Source organism: Topomyia yanbarensis, chromosome 3 (assembly GCF_030247195.1).
Source record: "Topomyia yanbarensis strain Yona2022 chromosome 3, ASM3024719v1, whole genome shotgun sequence".
Lineage (NCBI taxonomy): Eukaryota > Metazoa > Arthropoda > Insecta > Diptera > Culicidae > Topomyia > Topomyia yanbarensis.
The window spans coordinates 249,282,510-249,290,635 of NC_080672.1; positions in this window are offsets into that span (position 1 = coordinate 249,282,510).

Sequence of the window (8,126 nt, forward strand, 5' to 3'; positions counted from 1 at the left end):
AAACAATTAAATTACAATAATATTACCGAGCATGTTATGTAGCGTTTTACTTTATTTAGGGTAATGAGCCTATTTTTGCTATTTTTCATGACGACGCCGGTGGTTGAGTGATAAACGTGACCGCCACTCATTCCAGTTGGCCTGGGTTCAATTCCAGCCGAGGTCGTTGAGAGATCGAGGTCGAAAAAATCTGTGGTCACGTCTTCCTTCGGAAGGGAAGTAAAGCCGTTGGTCCCCGCTCCATGAAATTGGTGGATCGATGTCTAGTCCAGTTAGTGGAATCTCCTCTCTGGCGTCGGTAAAGAAGAAGTAGATTCAACTTCTATACTCTTACTAACAAAAATATCCTCCTCCCGTGATACTTGTGGAGTGCGCAGTAGTATATACGGCCTCTAGCAAAAGCAAGTATCGGACTAACCATTCCTTCCATTTCCTTCCGCGATCTACGTTCGGGCCTGGCCGGCGCCGGTATTGATCAAAAACACTTTAGGATTACCAGGAGTTGCACATTGAAAGATGTTTCGCTACTCCCAAGCATAATTATCTACTGGTTCCTTGTGCAACTTCAGCTAGTCCCGATCGATAACGGAGTAGCACCCAGGGGTGGTCACATAAGCTCAAGCTCAAGCTCATGAGCCTATTTTCGCTATGTTTCAATTATCATCCTATCATCCTACCCATTTGAAGCCGTTGGTTAGAGCGGCGTCTGCCATCTTTGTTCAACGCATTGAATCAAATGCCAGCGCAACAATAGAGGCTATCGATTCGAGTTTTCGTTCCGCTCAAACACGAGAATTTTACCGTTTTGAGGGCACTTGTGTTATTATCTTGGTTCTTAACAACGAAGCAAAGCTGTTGATGCCAATTTGTACTCATTCCATTGGTTTTAGACCAATTAATTAAGGAACTAGAGAGGCACCCTCATTAATATGGTGAAAATAGGCACTTTACCCTAGGTATTTCAATGTGGAACTAAAACAGAGAAATTTACATCCCCAGTATAGCGCTTTGTTCTAATTTTGAGTCCAATAACGCTTAAGACATGACAATATATGAATCTTAAACTAAAACGAAAACACGCTTGAACTGCTACTGGAGAGTGTCAGTTCTGCTTTTAAAATTTTCAGTTTCATATTACAGAACTGTCTAAATTAATAATCTTGAAGCGAACCTAAACGTGTCCTCAGGTCATTTCTTGACTCGAAATAATTTCCCCCAGTCGATCAAACCTGAGTGTATTTGCTGAAAAGAAAACACAGTTCTAAACGTGTTTCAAATGAGGCAACAAAATATAAATCAAAATCAAAAGGCTCTGCTGATGTGATTGTCTCCGTAACAATTCCACTTCGATACTCCTAAATAAAATACTACTCTGCTGAATATGCCATAAGGAATTTGATCGGTATAAAACACTAATGCTTGCAAACCTTTGATAAAAATAAAAACCGATTTAATCCCGCTGATAGTAAGATGAGACATTTCCCTCGCACTGTTGGAACATTCATTAGTTTGTCGAACTCATGCGAAGTTGGTCCCAAACTAGAAATAGGATGAACACAGTTTCGAATCCTGCACGAATAAAACCTCGATTAAACTGAAGCTATAGAAAATCAATAAAACAAATGAAATTTAAAAATCAATAGAACAAGAAATGAAAGAATTGTTGTCAAATTCATGAAATGAGTAGAAAAATTATTATAAGAGAAATTAATAAAGTAAATGAATCAAATTAGTTCAGCTCATTAAATGTAAAATTAGACAATAGGTACTGTATCGATTTTATTGGCTATTTTCGGCAAATTTAAGACTAAAAAACGAATACAACGAAATTGAAAGACATCATAGGGACTCTAGAGCGAATCAGTTATAAACAGTGTTCCGAAATTTCAAAATCAGTTATCTATTTCTGCTTGCATTTACCGAAACCGACATTCAGATTCAACGCCTCCCTCATTCATTCACTTTCCAACTGACTGAAATTTAATGCAGAATCGAATGCTTGAGTGCAGAGGAAATATAAATTCATTTATGTCGACAGTTTGAAGGCAGAAGTTAGCATCTTCTACATTTTCGAGCATAAGTGAACTGCGTAATCTATATCTGGTGCACTTTTGATCAATAATCCCTCTCATAGCTAACATAGAAATAAAATTCACTTTGCTTCTGAAACCGAACATGTCCGTACCTGAAAGCGCTGCCTCGGGAGAACGAATGACGATAGAAGCGAACCAAAAATTTCATTCATCGCAGCGGGCATGAATTGAATTTCGTTTTCTTTCGAGTTCATTTACTTAAGCTCTGGTTATAAACGGCGTCGGCGGTAAAACATGATGATGAGTTATGTTCTATCAACGACAATGCGGTAGATTTGGGTGGACAGCCCAAAAGTCCAACTTCTACCAGCAGAAGGCAAAGGATTCTTCATAGTTCCTTTCGACCATGTCCATATGAGCCTGTCTAGTCCTTGGTTTCCGTTCTAATTTTATATAATTTCATTGCTTTTGTTTCCTCTGAGTCTTAAATTTGCATAAAATAGCCAACGAAATCGATACAATAGAACATTTTGCGGCAATTAAAACATACCTAGTAACAAAATTAGACAATAGTAAAAAGTTTTTTAATTTTTTTTTACGTTTTAACGACATTCAATTAGCTAGAGATTACTGGGTAGGGAAAGTTATGAAACTTAGAGCCATAGTACTCAAGTGAGAGCAAGGATGTGAAGTAAACAGATCGGAAAACTAGAAGTGGCAGGGTCATTAGAACAGGCTTAATATCGTACGGGCTTAATCTTTGCCTTCTGTTAATGAGTGTCGAGCTTAGGCAGAATAACTACGAATCACCCGAGTTCACTAACATGTGTCCTGATAAAGGTAGACGTATCTATCTTTACCGTGACAACCGGTTTTTTAAAATTAATAAAATAAATTAAATTGTTTCATACTAACAATTTGAATGAAATGAAAAACAGAAATGTCTGAATAGAATTGATAAAATTATAAAATAAGTACACTCAGGTTTTTTACGCGGGGGATACAGGCCGCATAAATTAAACCGCTTAAATTTCAAAATCCGCGTAAATGAAGTTCGCGTAAACTTAAGAGTCCGCGTTTATGTTTATTACCTTCACCAACAGGCCGCTTGGCCCCAATGGTGGTTTCTTAAACTAATTACATTTTAAAATTGCCAACATTTTCGCTTTTATCGCATTCCGCGTCCGGTTGAAGTCAAAGGCCGTCGCCACACTGTTAAAAATTCGCGTTGATGGAAATCTCGTTAATGGATACCGTGTAGATTCAAAAATCCGAGTGAATTTCAAAATCCGCATAAATGAAAACCGCGTGAATTCAAAAATCCGCGTAAAAAATACCGCACAAAACAAACCGCGTAAAAAACCTGCGTGTAATGAATGTGTGAATACAATGAATAAAATAAAACACATAGTTTTTTGACAGTGTCTCCAAGCAGTTTTGGACCATTTTGACTTGTGCGATGGAGGCTTCTCATGTCTTTGTTCATAACCTGGCCTTTTCCACGCAAAGCACGGCGCAATTTGATTAGTTATTGGTGGTAGCGGTGAACATTAACAGTTTCATTTTTTTAAATTTTTCTAAATTTTATTTTTTTTTTTATTTTTCGATAACGCACTCTCACTATAGGCCTTCACAAGCATTCGATGCGATAAGGCAGACGATTTCTTCAAATTAAAGCATATGCTCTTTCTGTGACAGAAACTTAGACCTGATATTTCCTGTTGTTGCCGCGTTCTGGCTGCAGTTCTATGAAGCACATTATAATTTCATTTATTGAAAATCAAAATAAGAATCAAAATTGCTGATTTAAAATTAAAACGAGATTGAATTTATGTATTGTCATAGGAAAATGAAAGTCGCTACTTCTAATACTCGCTTTCATAGAATCGAAAGAAGAATCCGGCTTTGTCTTTTTTTATTTTGCTTTGTATATATTTAGTAATGAAGGAGGCAGCGAAAAGACGAAGTTGAATTCAGTGAGTTTCATCGTTCATTGAAATCATATGAGAATTTTAGGCTCTGGCAACGATTAATATAAACAGGTGTCGAACTCACATAAAAAGTATGACGTTTATATTGTAGGTAAATATGCTCAGTAACGCCATCTATGAGCAAACAGCGGATTTAAGCTTATACACCTGGTAAAATCAAAAAAGATGGGTGGATAATGTCTGGGATATAACCAGAATGTCTTGATGGCACTTGGACTGATGATTCAAATGTAATGATATGCACCGTAATGAGCAATTTTCATACATTTCTAATGCTTTTTGCATAAAAAAGAAATTGAAAGTAACCTTTCCAAACTCCAATATTTTCCAAGTCCCGTCAAGGCTATCCACAATAAAATTTTCGAGATGATACTAAATCTTGACGTTTTTTGACCATCTATGCCACAATTCTTCTCTGCATCATTTCACCTGCCACCAAAGAAAGACTCATTTTATTTGGGCATTTTTTCGGTTTTCTTTGGCAGCAGGATGAATGGCATGGATATTAGGCGACAACCACCATGGGTAATAATCACGCCGAAGCACAATTTGTTCAGGTCTTCATCATTTCGAATAGCCAGCTGCAGATGACGGGGGATGTTTCTGGTTTATTATCAGGGGCAGCGTTTAAGTCCAGCTCCAATACTTCGGCGGCACCGACGCGCTCAACGTAGTGATCCTTTATTTTATTTCATTTTAAAATATTTTTGGAGTAAGGAAAAGCCTGCTTCAATTATTCAAACTTTTTCTCCAGCAGGCATAAAACCTTCTCATCTTTTGCATTCACAGATTACAAACATCCAAATGATGCATTTCAATGCCTATTTGTACAATTAGTAATACCAATATAAATTGATGAATATCTAATTAACACTTGTTTTAATAACTAGACAAAGAATTAAAAAACAATCGTTTGGTAACGCTACGGAATAAGTTACAGTCAAAAAACATCAGAACAAGGAATAAATAGACGACACATACAGGCGAATGACTCATTATAACCGTAATTGGTTCTGGCAAAAGGAATGCGGAAGAAAGTTATATCAAAGGGTGCGACTACGAATGAGTGACTATACGTCCTGGTTTCCCAGGACATGTCCTTGTTTTTTACTGACTGTCATGGTATCCTGGGAAGTCGAGGAAAATGCTTGATTTGTCCTGGTTTTTCTCCTGTATGTCCAAATTGTTTCTATTTATTGAGTCTTCGCTTTATTCACCCTACTCCAGATCGCAGTTACGACCGACTGCAACCATAACTGCAACGTATACTCATCCTTAATCGGAGTACAACAAACAAAAATTAATATACTCGAATCTCCCTGTTGTACCTTTCGATGGTTTTTTAATCTCTCAAGGGTTTGTTTCTCTTTTCAACTTCCTTTTCTTATATGAAAATTGAAAAGAGAAATGGCCGTTCGTATGTACGTAACATATAAATGAGCAGTAATCCGTTAAGAAGTACATTTTACATTAGAACAAATCGAACCGATTCCAGTTGTGGACCAAACTTTGGTTGCTATCAATATCGATGAAACGATGATTATCAGAGCTTCCTCTCGGCTTAAATCGTAGTTCAATCCGGGACCCGAAGAGTTCCCTTTAGCACCTCTGAGAAGACACATTAACGTTTTGGTGATTCTGCTTCTTCTTGAGTTCTGTTGCTAGTGGCATTTTTTCGTCTTACTAGAAAACCATTCCATAAAAAGGATAATAGCGAAACATCAACAACTATCATGGAATAACTTCATAGAGCGCTCTCTCGAGCTGGTGAATATGGAATCACTTAGAGGTCAATACCAGTACCTAATCAGTCGCTCTGCTTGTTAACTGTGCAGTTAATCAAACGAACGTTTCTACCTTCATTCTGCTGGCTGCATGTACCGGGCCAGTACTATAAGCAATCAAAGCAATCGAAAAAGAAAAGTCATCGCAAGCCAGTGTTCACAATAAAGCACCGTTCACGGTGTCTTTGTCGAACAACTTTATTCAAAAAAAAAATCTGTAAAACTTCGGGATATGAAAAAATGGACTTTTCCCTTTCATTTGAAAGTAACTTAAGTTTTTTTAATGAAAATACATCGCATTTTTTGCTACTAATTGGTACTATAGACATTCAAAAAATACTAAAAGTGAGAACCTGATGAACAATCCCATTGTCTACAACTTCGTAGAATGCTATAAATCGATATAAAATCACCCAAGAAAGTTATTAAAATTTTATCAGTTTTTTGTTATGCGCGGGGCCCATGGATTAAGAAATCGATTAACAAGGACTTACAAAAAATGTTGGGTTTAAATGAACAGTACATTCAGATAAATTGCAATGTATACAAAGTCCCATTCTCAGCAGAAAAAAATATATTTTCAGATTTCTCCGGGCCTTGGGCGAAAATGACACTTTATGAACAAGGAGGTGTGGAAAGGTGTTGACCAAATTTATTCGATAATCTTACATCTTGTTGATTAATGTAGTAACGGATTTTGTCATGCCTTTTTTCACTTCTATTCTCGTTCTAGAGGATAGCTAATGTAAACTAGAATGACCCTTCTTCCTGATCCTATCCTTCCTGGTAAAATACAATTGGCGTAAATTAAAAGCCAATGAACTAAAGTAGCCAGTTCGAGTCATTATAATAAACGACGGATTTTATTGCAATTATGGGTTGAGAATCCTGCTTGTCTTTATCAACATTAAAAGAAAGATGATTGAAAAAGAAAAAAAGCTCTTCGAGTTTTGGATCCATGTTTGTTATCTTTTGGGGTAAATTCAGAATTTATAGATGCAGATTTTTGCTTGTCCTCAAATTTTATTTCCAAATCGAACACACTTTATATAATCTTAGAAAAAAGAACAAAACCAAGTTTCATAATTTCCTTTAGGAAGAAATTCCGGAGTCGTTACTCGTTGAACACGGATCACAACAGAAAACGAACAAGAAAATATCAGGCTGGACCATACATTCAGTAAATTGTCAAAGTAATACAAGTCTGTTTATAGAAAATTTCCCTCATAATATGGGATAAGAGCAAAGACAACATATCAAGAAGACAGAGTTGCCAGTTCAGTTCAGAATCTGAAGACATTAACAGCAACACGTCTTTCGGGTAAAGGTGATACTTTCTATATCTACTTTTATATTGAGATCACTATCAAGCCGTGTGGTGTCCGGCGGGCTGAAATCTTTTTGCGATATTTCAGCCCAGAATAAGAGGCGACTAACAACATGCTAGGTGTTCCTAGGTCGAGGTATTGCTCCGTACCGAAGATTTAACCTGGACGGACCTTAAGGTTTTACATCAAAACCTTTATCCATTCTGTATTTAATGAATCACGGACATATAGTCACCTTTTCTGATTCGCTATTCTCGATTTTGTACCAACGTTTTAACTTTCTTCTGGCGGTTGTAGATAAGCCGTAAAGGACGAAATTCAATTCTGCACTAACAGAATATATTAATATACCAGCACTTCCACGCCAAGGTTTAACTTCCAAAGCTTTGGTTTAAAAACCGTTTAAAAAAAGGAAACTTTCATGTAGGAAATTTATTGAATTAGCCTAAGATGGAGTTGTCGAATTGCACAAAAAGTTTTTTATGTTGCAAGCGATCTGTAGATGTGTTAAATTAGGTTTTTTTTATTAAATCTGGAACCGACAAATCTACATTTACGAATACCTCCAAAAGTGACTTCTTGAGGTCTCATGAATGCTTAACACTAGCTTTATGATACTTTTGCTTTCCCAAACAGTGATAAAAATCTCAACATTCCAGAACTTTACTTTGTCAGAAAATGTAGGGCCATCGGAAGCTAAATCGCACTCCTGGTGCTTTCTTCAAAATCATCCAGTCCAGTACTCTACGTCACTCGTTTGAATTTGCACTGCTCATATGGTAGTCGGTATTTGCTAGTATTGCTGTTCTCCCATCTATTCTTCTTCTGGATCACCGAGGGATCCCCTATCGTAGCGTTTATTATATTTGTTACGCATAATAAACATGTCGTTTGCAATTGGTATTTAACCCAATTATGGGAACGTGTCTGATAGGGAGAGTGGAGATACCAACTTGTCATTAACATTTCGCAGTGAATTTTTTCACATTC